Here is a 17,784-nt window from a genome sequence, read left to right as displayed (position 1 = left end):
CAATCTGAACACCTGAATCAGCTGAAGCAAGTAAAATGTTTGTATTTCCTCCCCAGCCTGACATTCATTTTCACTGTGACAAATAGGTCTCTCAGGTCTCTTCATGCACTCTGAAATAGATTTTTGTGTAAATCTTTGCCTGGCACAAAAGTTCTCAGAATTTCATAGCTGGAAGTTAGATTTTTAATCACATGAGATGTGCTTTTCTAGGAAGGCATATAATTTCAGTGAATGGATTTAAGTCCTCCATTTGCTGTAAGGTTAAGTGTCATTCACTCTACGTTGTCTACTTGCTCCAGGGAGCAGCCCAAGCTGGATCCAGCTGCCAGTCTTTGATGGGCCTGAGGTAAGCAGGGGAGTTTCTCTTTGCTCTTTTCAGCAATTTGTTTGTTGCCAGTCACTCTATTAGTGGTTCCTTGAGATCTGATAAGAGCCAGTGTTAGAGATCAGAATGGACAGCCCTGAAAGACAAAGGTGTGGAGATCCTGGAGTTGCTCATAGGCAGCTTCCCTTATGGTAGTTACTGCATGCTTGTCCTCAATGAGCGGTTGTGCAGCACCTGTGAGCTGTGCCCCTCTTGCTCTGCATACACTGGTACCGAGACCCAGCCACTCTGAGTACCTATTAACATTGATTATGGGTTTAATGCTCTGTCTTCTGCAGAAGGAAGAGATGCAAATTGTTTCTTTGTAGTTTGCACGGCCTCCTTTAGAATAACCTGAAGCAAAGCATCCTTCCGATTCGCTTTTCTTATGCTACACCTGCAATACACCTCATCAGTGCTCCCTCAGAGCCTTTCTTGTTTACCCCTGATGCATATAATATCTTCAGCACACCATTAAACTCATCCTAGAGTTTTTTCAGCTTACGAGAGCTGTGTCTCCTCTAGCAGAAGATGGCTTCTGCCCAGCCAGTGTTCAGTAGAAGACAATAGGATGGTGGGAAGGAGGGAACATCTCTCCTGACCGTGAGAGCAAAGGATACCCAGCACCCACTATATACCAGCTGCGCTCAAACAAACGTTTTCATCTTGATGTTTTCCACTACAGCTGTCCCCAGGTAAATAATTAACTATATAATTATGCCTTTCTTAGGTTTGCCTTTGGCCTTTAGCATTCTTACTGAGGAAGTGCTCTGGCTCCCATGGTCTCCTGGTCTACTCCTATGTGTGTGAGTAGAGGTAATGTACTATTTCTGGACTGAAATATTCTTTTGAGTTTGATTTAATTGCAGTAAGGTTCTTGTTAGAGTCTCGGTGTAAATATTTCTTTTCCTCAGAAGGTGTTGCAGGCGAATCACATTTGCTCACTTGAAAATGTTTGTGTGTTGAGTAAAGGTTGATTGCTGGTGTAATAGGTGACTGCTAGAGACATTCCAGCAGTGTAGTGTGTCTATTTGTCATGCCAGGTGTGGTCATGTTAACTCACTTGTCAAATTAAGCTAACAGTTTTGTCCTGATACAATTGCTGCTAGATGATGGGGTGTGCGGAGCAGGTTATGTATCCTCTGCTCTTCTCTTTGTGTATTTGTGTTTCTGGAGAGACTGAAACACAGAAAAGACTTGACATGTTATTTTTCTTACTGTTTTGGATTCCAAAACAGGGAGAGAAGGTTAGAGAGCAGTGCTTAGGGAGGTCTGAGCCAAGCATCTACGTGCAGCCCTAGCTGCCTTTGGAAAGCTATGCTGGCTTCCTAACACAGCTGCTGGCAGTGCTCTCAGATAGTTATGACAGACTAGTCAAGCCTCAGCTCGTGAGCTTACCTGTGGTATCTACACGTGAGGAAACAGGACATGCTGTCTGCTCGTAAGCGATGTCATGTAGGATTGCAGAGGCATGGCTGTGTCTGTGTCACAGTCTCTAGGGAGCAAACTTTGGTCAGGAGAAGACTCAACTCCACATTAGAAATGAAACGTGAGAGAAAGGTTAAAATGAACAGAAATAATTCTAAAATTAAAATTTATGGATCCTTTCTATCTGTCAGAAATTTCATGTTAAGAATAATTCGTAATGCAGTTAGCAAGAGAAAATCAAAGACTGGGAATGCAAAACAAAGGGGAGTTTCCCGAGCCAGGTAAGTGTATCTAAGTAGAACACCTCTTAGTGCTCAGGCTTCCAGAAACACGAGCCAAAGTGTTGCAACTACCTGCGTTCACATCACGTATGTGATGTACGAGGAATCTTGGAGAACTTGTAACTTCAACTTAAAGAGAAAAAACTAATTGCAGGTAACTCTGGAACAAGATTTTCTTGTGTGTGTTTAATCTAACTATACCATAATCTGCCATAATTATTTCTTTTACCAGATTTGAATACTTACCAGCTTTAGTCTCTGATTGCAAATGAAGTATGTGAGTGAGTAACAAGCCTGTTGGCTGAATCCAAGAAACTATGAACTTCTCCCACACGTGCAAGGAAAGCAGCCACCTGCCAGCTGGAGCCGTCAGAGGCAGGGCTCCCTGCAGGGACTGTGGCAGGCTCAGTGCGAGCTGCATGTTCCCAGGTGGGCTCAGCACCGCACCCCACCCTCGCTTACATCTCCTGCACAGGAAAGGCTCTGAGCACCTTTAGGAAGCGTGCTCACCGCCCTTTGTGCCGAGAGCCCGCCCTGTGGGAGTGATCTGAGGCTTCTCTCAGCTCGAGTAACAGATGCAACATACCACTACTTCACGCTGCTGTTTGGAATCTGAACCTGCTCTCAACCAAGCCAGTGGCAATTCTTCTGTTGCTGTGAGTGGGAGCTGAATTAAACAGTTAGAGAGACTTTGAGACCAGATCTTCTAAACAGAACAAAATCCCTTTTCCCCAGAGCATGCTGAGATAGAAACAGGTTGCGCCATTAGTTTTCCACAGTCATTTGCCCTCTTCAAGTGCCAGAGTCTGACCTGCCTGCCATCTAATTGCATGTAATGTTTAGCACTTAGAGTAGATAACACTCTGCATCTACAAAGCACTGAGAGGATATTATCTAATTAATTCTTTATCCTGTGTTACATGTGTTTGTTTTCCCCCTATTTGGAGAATCCCCCTGAGATGGGGGAAGGTGATTTGCTCTTTGCAAGCTGGGAAAATTGCTTCCAGGAGAGGTTCATAGACATGAGCTGCATGATGAGGAGCTCTTAGACTTGACACTAATTGGGTACCGTGTGCACGCAGGTCTGTCACGTGGCCAGGTTGCAAGACAAATGTAGAAATATTCTCTTAAGTGAGTGCAGGAGGACTTGATGGTACTCATTCAGAGCAGTAATTACTTATTTAGTCATTGCGTTTTTGATGGATTAAAACACTCCTGTAACACCTCTCAACCAACTCTTTGGATATGTCAGGATAGAATAAATTGGCCTCTCGTGTTTACCTAGCTGCTACTTATTTTCTTCAAAGAAAATCTGCTTAAGCAATTGTGGGACTGAAAAGTACTTGTAAGTGAGGGAGAATTACTTTTCCATGTCAGCTGCATTTCGCAGGGCATAGCTGCTCCAGAAATACCTTCCTGATTCTCAACTGGGAACACTTTTGAGAAGCAGAGAGAAAAGAAAGTAACAAGTACAGCCCACTTCTCTAAACTGCCAGGCCATCGCTCACCCAAGGAGATGCTCTTATGCCGGGTGATAGGAGGCAGGAATGTCTTCCTTTGGGGTGGGTGGCAGGAGGTCTGAGGTTCAGCCAGGGAAGGTTTTGCAGGATCATATGAGAGCGGATCACGCTGTACCTCCCTGAGTCTTGTCTGAGACTTTTCTTGTTCTGTACCCTCCTATGAAAGTATTTACCGTGATTATTAATTCCTAATAGCAACGGTTTAAATTAAAGCAGTAAAGGTTGTGCTAAAGCCTGTTGAAATGTAAAGATTAGGCCTAATTTTATCTACTTTTGATCTAGAAGCAGGAGTTTCTAGTTTGCTACAGTTCCTTTAGCACCTCAATCACAGTGAGAACCAAGCAGAACACTCTGGTGACCTCCGTGACTATTTTTCCTCAATTTCTTTCCTTAAACTGTCATATCTAATCAAAATTATACTTTCTTCAATTTCATTATAGGCTTTCTAAATCATGTGCTGTTGAAAGTGGATCAGCATGCTTTTGTTATTTCCTTACAGTAAAATTTACTTTCTTACAACAAAAGTCTGTAATTTCTAATTGCTACCAAATCAGTGGTTATAGAGGTTGAAGAAGTACAAGACAAAACCTGCACGTATTGCAGACCCTATTGGCAGGCTCCATAGAAATGCTCGTTTCCTGTTCTTTGCTGTTTCTCATTATTACCAATGACGATATTGCTAATTACAGGCTGCTGTGTGGATTCTTGAGTCACAGCTCTTATCCTTTTGGCCAGGTACGATGGAGATGCTCCAAGCAGCTGTCCTCCACCCCTGCTGGCTAGCTGGATGTTTACACACCTTGAAATGAATGAGCATCAGATTCTGCTACAGCTGGTCCAGAACCGTGCAGCCAACATATTTACATCACGGTGAGTGATGCGTATGTGTGATGGGCATACAGACATGGCCACTGATATTTTGTGTGGCTGCTCTTGTAAACATATCCAAGCTTGGCAAAGTGCTCTGAGTTTCTTTAACTCCCCAGAAGGGATTTATTTTTCTCTTTAGTAGTGCTTAACATTTTAACATCTACTGTCTTCTGCGGCCAGAAGTGGGAGGAACTGGTTGGCAGCCCTACAGCCCTGCTGATCCCCTTCTGCAGCAGGTATTGGCCCTGCTGCTCTGTGGCTGCTGTGTGCTGACTATTTGTGCACAGAGGCTGCCATCGTGTGGCCTAGTCCCCACCCGTGGGGATGGAGGCCCTTGCCAGCAGCCTTGCTCCCCCGTTGTTTTCCTTACTCATTTCCAGGGATACTTTTCCATTTTGTCTCTGCTGGGTGTCTCAGCCGCAGGGGCTGGGGCTGCAGCAGGCCAGAGCGAGCCCACGCCTGCCAAGCTGGGCCCTGCAGTTGCTGGGTTACAAACCGAGGTGCTCTGGCTTTTCTGTACGTGGTGGGAATAAAACAGAGCAGAAAGCCAGTTTCAGACTAGTGTCCTGCAAAGCAAAAATGTCCTTATGCAGTTTGGACTTCCTGTGGAAATGCAGCTTTGATGCCAGTGTCTCCTAAAGCCCAGAGACAGGAACCAGAGACACCAACCTCAGCCACTGTCCCTGCAGAAGCACAGCTCTCCAGGCTGCAAGCCCCAGATGACCAAAGCAGTTGCTGTTATGTTTGAGTTTCTGCTTCTCTTAGAGTTGAAGCATTTTTTCCTGAACTGTAAACCTTGTCTGATCTGGAAAGGAAGGAAAAAGGACCTAGTTCTAGCTCCTGCATAATGAGCTATTTCCTTTGTTGGCCTCCATTTAAAAAAAAAAAAAAAAAAAAATTACCTGCCGTTTTGTGCTTGGGGTTTGTTTGGGGTTCTGAATCAGGAGACATGGTAGTTCTTGCTTTGTGGTCATACAGGAAAAGAGTAACTGCTGTAGCAAAGCAGATTTGTGCACCATTTAACTTTTCTTTTCCCTGACAGTGAAAAAATTAAATGATGTTTAAAGGCATACGTAGCACTCAAAGGCACACAGTACGTAATCTTCATTCCCACAGAGGCACGGGCACTGAGACTTAATGATCCACACCTTAAGAGCTTGTAGCTGATGGGTGGATGCAAATAATGTAGACTGAAAAGAGGAGAACTGAATTATTCCAACCCAGTTCCTGTAGTCATCACTAAATATAGAGCTTGTACTGATGCAGCATTTCTGGGGTGGTTATGAAATGTCTGGCATGCTCTGATGTTTAACAATCTTTACATATTTATATTAATAGTTGCTGTAGCTGAGATTTAGCAGAAAAAAGGTGAGAGCAGAGGAAGCATACTGCAGTGCTGTCAGGCAGCGAGGCACTAGCCAGCTGCCTTGCTACACATCATGAGCCTGGATCTTGAGGCTTGCCACTAATAAACCACCTGTTTTGATAATGCTTTCTTCCTACTTTTCAAGTGAAGAAATTTGTCAGAGGCCAGATTTAGCAGCTGTGGTCTCAGGGGCATCCAATAATTACAGAAGTGCTGTTCCACATGCCTAATGAAGCAGTGGAGGCTGCTGGTGGGTTTGAGCTCTGAAGAGAGATTGCACTATGTGCACTTCTGTATTTCCTTTAATTTGCAATCTCATTTTTTCTCAAATTAAATTTATGTAAGCATCACAGTGGGGATTTGTTACTCATATAATTGAGAGTAGATACAAAGAGATGATTGTACAATGCCCAGGATTCATGTGATTGGACATTAGACACCTACAGGGCAGCTATCTACGTTCAGCACAGTTATTTTGTCCCCTCCCTTGTACTCAGTGAATGCTCATGGTGCTGTCTTAGGGCACGAGCAATGCCTTGTGGATGAGGCTACCAGCAGGCACGCAAGCACTGAAACCCTGCAGCTCACATGTTTAAAGTTAGATCACCTGCATGCTAGCAACAAATCCATGACGAATGGGAGGGGATGTCCAGGATTGCATTGAAGAGCAAGGGAAGTGTGTGATAATTCCTGTGTGTGTCCTCTCTTGCCTCTGAGATCTACAGCTCTGATTGCTTGAGCCAGAGGCAGTTTCGTACTTAATAGTTCCTGATAGACCAACTCCTGGAGCAAAAGCCTAACAGCCTTTCAGCTGCTTGTGAATGGACACAGCAGTGTCTTTGCAGTATGTGTGCTCCACACAGGAGGAACAGAACTGTGAAGTTCACAGTGTGAATCCGGAAAGCCACTTTAAGCCAAATTGGCTTTTATGACCATTTACATCCCTTAGTCAGATTCTATTTGTTCTAAGTAGCAGGCAAGCGCTGAAGCTTGTCTGAAACTCTGCCCTAAAGGGCCCAAAAGCAGTTATGATTAAAGCAGACACTAAAAATTCAGCGTGCTAACAAGGGCTGTTAATTTAACAACGGTGAAGATGGAGACTTCTCCTCAGAGCACAGGTTCACTACAAAGTACCCCAAAGTTTCAGACAGCCTCACTGGAACACTGTGAAACCCAGGCCCTCTTTTCTCTTTGCAGTGTTTCCATCTTTAGGAAGGCCATAATGCTTGTCTGGGGAGTACCATTGTCCCAGGTGTATCACCAGGGTCAAGGCAGGGAATATTCAGGTAAAGGTGTTACTCAATTGTGTGGGCAGCCCTTCTGGATGGAGAAGTGGCCAATGTGGTGTTAAAAATCCCAGTGACTGTTTGCCCCTGCCCTCCTTGCCCTGGTGTTTGCACTTATTCTGCAACAAGGCAGGAACTTCTAAGGAGAAGTGCAGTGAAGATGAAGCAGATGGTGCTAATTTCACACAAGAATGAGACATTCTTACAGGGATAAAATTCCTGCTGTTCTGTTTTATCCATGGAAGGAGTCCACTTCTGCTTTGGGCTGACTGTGTCTTGCTCGATGAGATGGATTTACTGGGATGTTGCAGGAGCTGGAGCTGTGCCTCCACCACATACCAACACTTAGGGCGGGAGAGAAGCAGCACAGGTCCCAGTTACCAAATACAGCGTGGTACAGGAGTTGCAGTGCATTGCTCTGGGATTTGGATTATTTCCTGAGAAATTAGCAAGGCAAACTCAAAAGAAAAAAGGAAAGGGCAGAGATGCTCTCAGGGTATTTGAGATGTACTTGAGGATCCATTTCAGCAAAAATAAATTAGAGCAAGAAGTACAGATCAGTATGATGATTCAGTATCTTTTATTTCTGTTTTTCAAATCCTGTGAAAGACATCTGAGCCGTTGTTTCTTTCCCCATTTCTAAATAGATGCAAGGTAACAATGAGTCACTGACTAAAAATAAAAATAAGCCTCTTATTTTTTTGCATCCGTAAGAAGGAAGTGGGATGTGCTGCATTAATCAAGGCTTGTTTGGAAGCCCTGTGTGGGCTGGGTGTGCTCAAAGGGGGACCTGATAAAGCATTCCTTTCTTGGGTAGTTTTCTATCTCTCAGGAATTCTTCAGTCAGAAATACAGGACTTCGATAAGAATCTTTTACAGTGAATGTCTTTGGGCTCTTACTTTGTATGTACGCAAGAGCTGCAGATGTGAATGAAATTGTGATCTACCAAGGCTTCTTTGCACCACTTTCTAATTCTGTGGGTCCCAAGTGCACTGTAGTGAAGCAACAAAGTTTTGCGGCCCTTAAATACTTTGTATGGTCTGTATTTCATCATGAATGGCTCAGGTCTGGTATCAAAGCTTCGTCTCAGTTGAGTTACTTTTATATTTTTATACAGAGGAGTTGCCAGGCTGGGTCATCTGCCTCGCAGCCCCCAAAACAACATCGTGTGTGCAGTCTGCCCAGCCAGCTCAGGGGTCCCGCTGCCAGGATTTGTCTGTGCCACAGTAAATCGCAGCAAGCCTTTAATGATTGGTAGAAAGCAAGTATGATTCCTGATTATCCACTGTCTTTTATCCCTCCTTCTCTCAAAGCTGTGTCAGTATCAACAGTGTACACAAAGCACCAAGATTTGGAGAGCTCTTGCAGGTAATACATGCAAGAGATTTTTGTGCGTTGCCATTCATTCATCTGCATGCAGTGGTTTGTCTGTCAGCTAATGCTCAACAAAACATTCTGTGAGATTAATGCGTTAGAGCTGGAAAGCAGCACTCACAGTTTCCGCTCCTTTTAAATGCTTCCTGTTGGGTTTAACAGATTGCTGAATGGGACTGGTATGACTTGATTTAATAGAGATCCTGTGACTTAGTGAGGTGCTCTAACACCTTCTGACTTTGCAGTTCTGCAAGTAAGTCTCATATTCTTTCTGGCTTAACCAGTAATTAATCTTTATGATGCATTGTCCCGGTAGTTTGAGTTGTTATTAACTAATGACAGTTTTTAGGTGTACAGATCACCTTATCTGTGCACTTAGTGAAGAGAGAAACAAAGCAACAACAAGGCTGTAACCTGACTGCAGGCAAACCACAGATGTTAGTGGTGCCAGCAAAGAGCTCACAGCAGAGCCTGGGACTACTCCCAAGTGCTGCACACACCTGTGAATCCTTATGCAAACATCTGAGGTGCTTTATTAAAAATCACATGATAAAAGGGCTGTAGAAAGCTACTTTTGCTTCAAAACACTTATTTCTGAATACTGTAATGCAAATCACTGAGATTGAAATAGAAACCCAGGTAATCTATTCCTTTTTCTAATTTTTTCTTTTTTTTTTTTTTTGTCTATGAATTCCAGTGGTTGGTTGTTGGGTTTTTTTTTTTTTTTTTGCTGGTTTATTTGTTTGCTTTTGTTCACCACTGCATTTTATGGCAGAAAAAGATCAAATTGATGAAATTTCAACAGAATCAGGAGATACATGGGCTTTAAGAGAGTTGAGGTGACACGCTCCTGGGCTAGGGCTGAGTTCTGATCTCTTCCTGTGCAATAATTTCATACATAAGACAAAGATGTATGTTACATGAGGAATGAACGAAGGGCCGTAGTTGGAGTGCTGCTGGATAGGCACCAGCCAGTTTTGCTGAAGTGGTGATTTTGTTGGAATAAGTAACATCAGACCTATCTTCTAGGTGTTCCAATTCCTTATTTACCTGTTGTAGATAAGATTTTCTCTCTTAACATATAAAATCTTTGATATAAACACAGCAAATTTAACTTAATTGATAGTATTATTTTACTAATAAAATGCTAACTATTTTGCAATCAATCTGCATGTAGGTCTCTGAACAGAGCCTATATCTAGCTGGATAAAGGAATATACCATGTGATGATTAAAAAACAATATCTTATGCAAGACATAGTTATATCACCGATCCTTCCTTTTGACCTGAGTTTCTAGATTACTAACTTCAACAAGATCTAATTAGAACACAATAGCCACAGAATAAGCTTGTTGAAGGGCATGTGTGCATTATAAAACACTGTTCCCTTTTGTGAGTCACAGACTCTATAAAACTCACAAATAACCTTGCAGAGGAGCAGCAGCTTCAGTATTTAAAGATCAGCTTTGCATATCCTAGAAAAGGGGTATTTTATGTTATTTATATTCAGTCTGTGGCGGCTAATTGTGTTAATTCAAGCAATGGGTAAGGGCTGAGTTAATACGAGGGTCATCCAGAACTGCCATCTTAAGATCTCCTGTTTAGAAAGACTTCAATTATATCTTTAAAATTTTCAGAATAACTAACTAAGTTGGGCTTGAACTGCTTAATTCTGTGCCCTTCATAATGTTGTGTCTGCTCTGCAGTGAATGCTGAGATCTTTTAGTGTTAGTGCAGCCCTTTTCCTACTCACTCCAGTCAACCACAGAACCATATGCGAGTTACTGTATGTTTTGTTGTCCGTGCCTGTAATTAGATTCTTAGACCACATACAGAGAGCAAGAATAGAGGGGAAGAGCTTATCTAGTATTCTTACATATGTTAAACAACACAAAGGCAATAACACAAAACCAATGCTTTTACCATTATTTGAGTGTGCTCAATGTAAGAATAAAATGTTAGCTCCAGAACATTTTCTCACTTGGAGCATTTGTCACAAATTGATTTTATTGCTCTAAAAACATTCTTGGTGCCATTTAGGTTGTTGCCAGTAAATGGGGCCCTCTGGTTGAAAGAGATGACCAAGGCATAGAGGTCAAGATGCAAGAGGCAAGATACAAAATCTCTTTCCTTCTGAAATCCAAAAAATGTGTTAAATATGTTAGCTTTGTGTCCTTAAACCAGAATGAAGAAAGATGTCTGAATTTGCTGCAATTTTCTGTGCTTGGCTGAGTCCTTACAGTTTGGTTCAGCCTATAAAGAGCAGTGCTGAAAAGGCATCCATTTGAAACAATGGGAATTCTTGATGTGTTCCAATGGGGCCAGGCTGTCTCCTTGGGGAGGAGGAATGGGGGGATGTTTAGGGTTCTTGTATTGTGATTTTCCCCCTTTCTCCTCTTTTCTGCTTTTACTTCTAAAGACCTTTGCAAAACAATCAAAGATGAGGAAAAACTTTAATTAATTAAAGATTGGAAGCCATCATTTTCATGTATGTATAATCAAATATTATATTAAGCGTTGTCCAGCTAAATAGACATGTGAAGGCTGTAAGTGTAGAAAGATAGTAGTACTGCTCCCCAAAAAAGCCCACAGAGCTGAACTGCAAGATTAGGCACTACATCAGCTTAAAAGTGTTCATGCCTCACAGCTTTGCTACCTTGCAGTACAGTGGACTGGGTCAGCAAGCTAACAGTGCAGATAATGGGATGGCTTGCAGCCATTTAGCAGCCTTGGCTAGTGAAGAAGAGAGTCTGGTGAGTAATAATGGCAGCATCTTCCGTTTCCTGAAGAAGTGATGGCATTGTCTGTCCTGTGAAATGTGACTTGCCTCATGGTTAGCCCCAGGCTAATGAGAATCCCACCCACCATTCCTCTGTTTCCAGTTTTGCACTCTCCTCTGTCTCCCTTCCCCCATGTGTTGTTGTATTTTATTGAGTCAAACACAGTACTCAGAAAGACTAAAATGTTCATGACACTTGCCTAAGAGCATGGCTTACTGTTTAAAGGGATGGAAATACACACTTGTGTTATTGACAGCATTATTTGGATCGACAGATTTATAACTGATAACAAAACAATGCTACTTGTGTTCAGTGAGAATACTTGGAGAAATAGAGCATAACAACAAGGGGTTTTGGTTAAGCCTTTAAGGGTTTTAGAACGTACACCATGCGTCAAAGGAGACAATACTTAAGTGGCCCTATGGACATATGCCAAACATCCAGATTATCTGAGAACAAAAACTCTTAAGAGCATGGGCCATGGGATTTCCTGGGGAACTGGAACAATTAGGAATTGGAGATACTCAGCCCTATTGGAAATAAACCTGCTTTACATATGGAAATAACACTTCCCAAGAGAGCTGGCAACAGGAAAGCAATAATACTGCATTTATTTATGTATTGACACTTTGAGAGGAGCTTTTCCTTGTTTTTCTTTCCTGTGTGCTGTAATCACTTGAGAGCTATGGATTGGCAGTTCATGTCTGGGATAGCTGTTCCTGGAAGAGCTGCTTGTGGGCTTGGCCTTGTGCTGGTCAGAGCTGAGTAGAAGAAAGGGAAAGGTTATTTGGAAAGATGAAGGGCAACTTTGTTGAGAGAGTTTCTGGGATTTCCTTGCTGCCCTGCAGTGCCGATAAATGCTCTGGTGTGAGAAGTGCTGGTCCGCTCCTCCTGGGCACAGCCTGCACATGCAGGTGGAGAACAGTGATCATTGGATGTGATGTGTTGACTTTAGGCTAGACTCCTCTGTAGCAGAGGCTGAAGGCAAACAAAGAACAAAAAGACATTTTACTAAAGTTTGGATCTATTTAAAACACATCTGACCACCTCTGCTGGGAGAAAAAGAAAAAACAAAATCTAGCTTGGTTTTAGAGGATTTGCTTTCAGTGTAATTAACGATCATCACAGCAACTTGTTTTGTCAAATGACTATTGCTTCTGATCAGGCAGAAATGGACTGTGAAAATGTCACACTTCCCAGCTGCTCATAACTTGAGCAAAAGTGAGTTTAAAGATGTTGGGGAGAGTTTTTATTGCTCATGTTGCTCTGCTGTGCTTTCTTCACTGCGATGGAAAATGGGTTTGTTCAATTTCCACATGCAGTTTTTGGCAGGAGCTAGGAGACAGGAGTTAGTGGGGATGCTGAGAACCCTGTTGGTCCCTGGCTTTGTACCCCAGCTGCAGACATCGCTGCCTTTGTGCCTGTTCCTGCAGCTTTCTGCAGGGTGAGGTGCCATTGCTGCAGTACACAGGGCAGTTCCCTTTAGTCTGACTGGACAAACTTCATCCACAGAATACTCATGGGAAAATCTTGTGTTGTCCTCAGTGTGTTTTGCAACTATTTTGATTTTCAGTTCTTCAAATAATTCACCATGCTTCATTTTAATTTTTTTTTTCCCTACCCAGAGGGCAGGAGGGAAAGAAGCAGACCGTTCTGAGCTGAACCTTCCCTAGCTGGACTTGGCCAACAGCAGATTTGTTGAGTGGCTTTCACTGATCAGCTTCAGAGCTCCTATGTGCAGAGCCACAGTGCCCAATAACAGCTCTGGCTGTGGGGAGGGCAGAGAGAAACACTTATTCAATAAATCTCTGAATGACAAAATAGAAAACCATTTATTCTGATTTTTCAAAATAGAAAAACTTGCAAAATTGCCTTGCTGGAAGCAACCAAGGGACATGAAGTAATCAAGTAAAAAGCAATTTCAGGTTATCTCTGGAGAGTCCTGCTGGGATGAACTAAATCAGAGACTTGGTTAATACAGCAGGCAATGAACTGAGGCAGCTGAAAAGCCAGAGTGTATTCATTCCAGCTAATTCTATTATAGAAAGGAGAAGAAGAGGCCTAATCTGCAGCAGGACAGGAAGGGCAGCTGAGGAAACTCATCTGTCCCTCTAAGCAATTCCAGAACTTATTTAGGGGATCCTAATGAAGTAGAGGAGCTCAGGACCAAAGGGAAAGAGTCAGCAGCTTTGTACCACACATTTGTGTGCCAAAGCAGAGGCCCTCTAACACCAGTCAGTCACAGCTGAGGATGTAGATACAGAAGTGCATAAAACTGAAATGAGCTCTAGATTAGAGAAGAAAGGAAAAGATAAACAGCTATCTGGGTACTCAGTGGCAGATGACTTCTACCTGGTGAATGCTTCTTAGTGTAGGTTGCACGTGATGGGAGTCTCTATGTGAGCAGGCACGTGGAAAAAGGCTTGTACTTCAGCCTGGGTAGGTAGCCCCATGGAAACTTTCGTTTCTCAGTACCAAACGTATAGAACAGCTTCGGAGATGGAGTAGAAAAATGATTTCTGGGTAGGTTTAGAAATACATGCATCAAAAGAACTGAGAAGTAATTCTGACTTCAAAAAGGAGGTGGAGGGATTTTGTGTTTGATCAGAATTCAAGGTAGGGCAAAGAAGCAGAGAGAAGATGGTTATAACTGTAAAGCCTATTGAAAACCACCCAGAGCCACACTGTATCACTTGTCTTGGGAAACTATAGCTACATGATAATCCGACCACTTCGGGATATACAAAACATCCGCAGCTCCTTGGATAATGAGACCAGCGTGTGCATTCTCATATATGTATTAAAATCTTGATGATGTAAACCTTCCAGCTTAATTCCAATGGAACAGACAGGACAATATCTCTATTTGGATGGGTTATCCTGTAATTTCCACTTCTTTTTTTAAAACATCTCTTGCTGGTGGATGTGGCAGGCAGAACTCTGAGCCACGCTGTGGTGGTGGCGTGTCTGGGGACTAAGATCAGCACAGCAGCTGCTTAGGAGCTCCAGGGGAGAACCTTTGTTTGCAAAACAATGTACCTGGTGGGTATGATAAACTGAGTAGATTAAAGCCTACCCGATCTGTGAAAGTTTTATTCATTATTCAGACACCATTCTGACATCACCTTCTCACCAGTAACAGTTTATCAGAAGGTGTCTGGAAACCCCAAAGCTAGGTGCAAACTTCTATGGGGCCTGATGGAGTGGATGAAACTGGTGTTTGGACCCTGGTCCAGCCTTACCCACTGGCTCTACTAATGACCTTGAGAAAGGACAAGCCCTAAACACTGATGATCAGGGTTTCCTAGGCCATCAGTTTCTTCCAGATGGTCACTAATCCTCAGAAAAATGTGTGCTGTACCTCAGTTGCTAATGCCTAATTAACCCCATAATAGCAACAGCTCTGCTACAGCTGCAGGTTTCGTTTCCTCTAGCCCAGCTAACTGTATAGAAGACCTCGATGATTTTTGATAAAAGTATATGCTTTCCAGGAGGCACAACAGCCTGTAACCTATCAGTTCCATCTGGATTGCTGAAGAAAAGATCCCTGTGCAGCATAAATATCACAAGACACTCCATGTAGCTGAAGGAAATGCATTAGCTGTTAAAAAGAACCTGCTTCTCCCAGGATTGTAGATATGTTCTGGACTGCTGTGTACAATGCTCCTTCAGAAGCAATAATGCAGAGGATGTGTGTCAGCTTTAGTATCTTCTCTTGCACAACGTTCCTTCTCAGAATGCCCCTCAACTTCTGTGCATTGTGTAGTGTGTCTTTCCAGGATTCCTGGAGCAGCAACAAGCTTCTGTGACTAAATGCGTAACTATTTTTCTTCACAACCCTTACCTCCTGCATTCGTGATGACTGAGAACTACCAAATCCTTCTGATGCTTTGGTGCTTTGCATCTTATTCTCAGCCCCATGAAGAGGAGGGTTATTAAGAAAGAAGGAGCTAGAGCAAAGAGGGACATTTTAATTCACCCTTATCTGGGATGCCAAGGTTAAGCCTCCTTTGACCAGAGTTCTCAGAACATGTGTTGGGATGTAGCTATTCCTCCCACCGTCCTCTTAGGAGGAAGGTGAACACTCCATGCATCCAAAAAAACCTATTGAGATTTCACCTGATGCCAGCTACCCCAGACCCTTCTGTTAGCTTTGCCGCCTCAGACAGCTCCTCTAGCATCTCTTCAGCCACACCTACCCTGTCATCAGCCTTCCTCCCATGCTGACCGTGACTGTCAGAGTGTGAAGTGCTGTTTGTCTCCACTTCCCACTCAATCACCCCTCCTTTTTTTTTTTTTTTTATGAGCCTGTGCAGAAGACCTGAAGTGTGCTTGGCTTTATTGTCATCTCTATTTCGTTATTTCTTAGTCCTCTTGAAATCTAAGGGGGATTGTTCCTTGCTTGCGTGGGCTGTCTGCACCAGTGCGCCTTGACCCTGTGTGGGCAGGGCCTGGGAGCTGATGTGCTGCAGGAGGAGTCAGGAGAGGTTACGATCATGCTTTAAAATGACTAGTTTCTGATTTTTTTTGCTTTGTAAACAGCTTTCACTTCATAATAACCATCTCAAAATTTAAAGAGAGATGATCTCTCAGAGATATGGCATCTATATGCAGTTTCTGTTTTTCTCGCTGGTATGGAAACTGGGGGTAAGCTAGCTCAAAACATACAGAAAAGTTATTCTAGCTGCAGCCCAAGGATAGTATGATCCCTAAATGTCCTCAGGCTTTCCTGGTATGTTTCAAAGGTACAATAAGAAGCTCCTAAACTCTGTACTCAAACCTGCAGGGACTTGCAGGACAGAATTTGCACATACCAAAGAAAGCTCAGAAATCCCCAGGGAACCAATTAATCCTTTCCTATTGCTATTTGCCTCCATTTATCGTATTTTTATGGTTTGATTCCCTAGCTTGTACCAGCCCACCAGCCTGAAATGGTGGTACAGTTATTTTAGCTTTCGGAATCAGCCCTGCGCATCATGTCATCTGCCACCAGCTCAGACCCGTGAGCATGGCTCCACCAGCTTGCTTGGGATGTTTCCCTGTTTATAATGTCACCTTTAAAACAGGCATTTGAAATATCAGAGATCAAAATGAAAGAGGATAGCAGCTCTTTTGATTTAATTTTGAGTGCTGCACGGATGTATTTGCATAATGAAGTCAAGCTGAAGCCTGAAGATTTCTCTCTCCATCACCAGAGCAATCTGATCATTTGTGCCAACTCATCAGGTGATTCTGCTGTCTGTGCAGGAGTGCTCCTGCGGATGACAGAGGTCACCTTGAGTCAACTGTCAGACTCACTCTGACAACGTGCTGCTTGGAGAGCAGAGGATGGGGACACTTGTTCTCCTCAGGGGCTGGGACTTAGGTATTTGGTTTCCTTCTGTGACTGGGATTGAGGTACTTGTTGTTTGATGTAGTGGGTTTGTTGTTTGATTGGTGATTTTGTTTTGTGTTTTTCACTCATTTTCCTGAGTCTAGTTGTTGATCTAAGCCTTGAATTAGCTTCAGCAGAGGTGGAATTAGGCTCTGAAATGATCTGGCATAAGTTTAAAACATATTCAGACCTATCAGGCCTATCTAAACCTCACCCTGGGATTCCTGGATGAAGTCTCTGCCTGGAAAGTTCCACGACATCACATCAGATCAAATCGATCTGTTTTAAACTTGGATACCAGCCCAGATAGAAATCTGAGCACTTTTCTCCAGATGAACTCTTCACCATACCCGTGTAGAATTGGATACCACCATTTTAAGCTTTTTCTAAATTAGTAAGAAGACAAAGCCTGCGAGCCGCGCCTGGTACAGACTAGCACTGATGTGTCAGGCTGTCCACTAGGTGGAAGTGTTACCCGGTCCTGGTGGCGGATGCACCCATCGTCCATCGCAGCGGGGACAGAAACGTCGCTCAGACCTGGGAGCCCACAGATCCTTCCCCAGTGCCTTTGCCTGCCTTCCTGCCACCAGCGCGTTCGGGTCCACCTGAACGGAGGAGCACAGTAAATGGAGCAATGCAGCATTCGAGGAACACATTAGCATGTGGCACGCTGCAGTGCACTGTGGATGTTTTTGTTCTAATGCTGTGTTACAAAAACTGCACAGACACTCAGGTAGTGCTGCATGAACAGTGAGGGCAGGGAATAGAAACACCAGTGAAAATCCAGCAGATAGTGGTAGGACAATGGGGAGTGGCTTTAAACTAATAGAGGGGAGATTCAGGTTGGATGTCAGGAGGAAATTTTTCACTGAAAGAGTGGTGAGGTGCTGGAACAGGCTGCCCAGAGAGCTGTGGGCGCCCTGTGCATGGAGGTGTTCAAGGCCAGGCTGGACGTGGCCCTGGGCAATCTGATCTAGTACTTGATCTAATGGCTGGCAACCCTGTCCATGCAGGAGTTGGAGCTTGATGATCTCTGAGGTCCCTTCCAACCCAGGCCGTGCTGTGATTTAGTTCAGCTTCTGCAGCTCCTGTCACTGCCTGGACTCTAAGAGAACCTTATTTCCCTTTTGTCTGTTTCTG

At 43.5% G+C, this 17,784-nt stretch overlaps 1 long non-coding RNA gene across 1 annotated transcript; it reads left to right on the top strand.

The window, feature by feature from the left end:
* On the top strand, window positions 1,093–13,075 carry LOC110404688. Its single transcript, XR_002442457.1, has 3 exons — window positions 1,093–1,180; window positions 4,329–4,463; window positions 12,896–13,075. It is a non-coding gene; the product is annotated as an uncharacterized LOC110404688 (long non-coding RNA).

Source organism: Numida meleagris, chromosome 11, assembly GCF_002078875.1.
Source record: "Numida meleagris isolate 19003 breed g44 Domestic line chromosome 11, NumMel1.0, whole genome shotgun sequence".
Lineage (NCBI taxonomy): Eukaryota > Metazoa > Chordata > Aves > Galliformes > Numididae > Numida > Numida meleagris.
The sequence above is the reverse complement of the archived record's forward strand: the minus strand, read 5'-3'. Positions and strand labels throughout refer to the sequence as shown.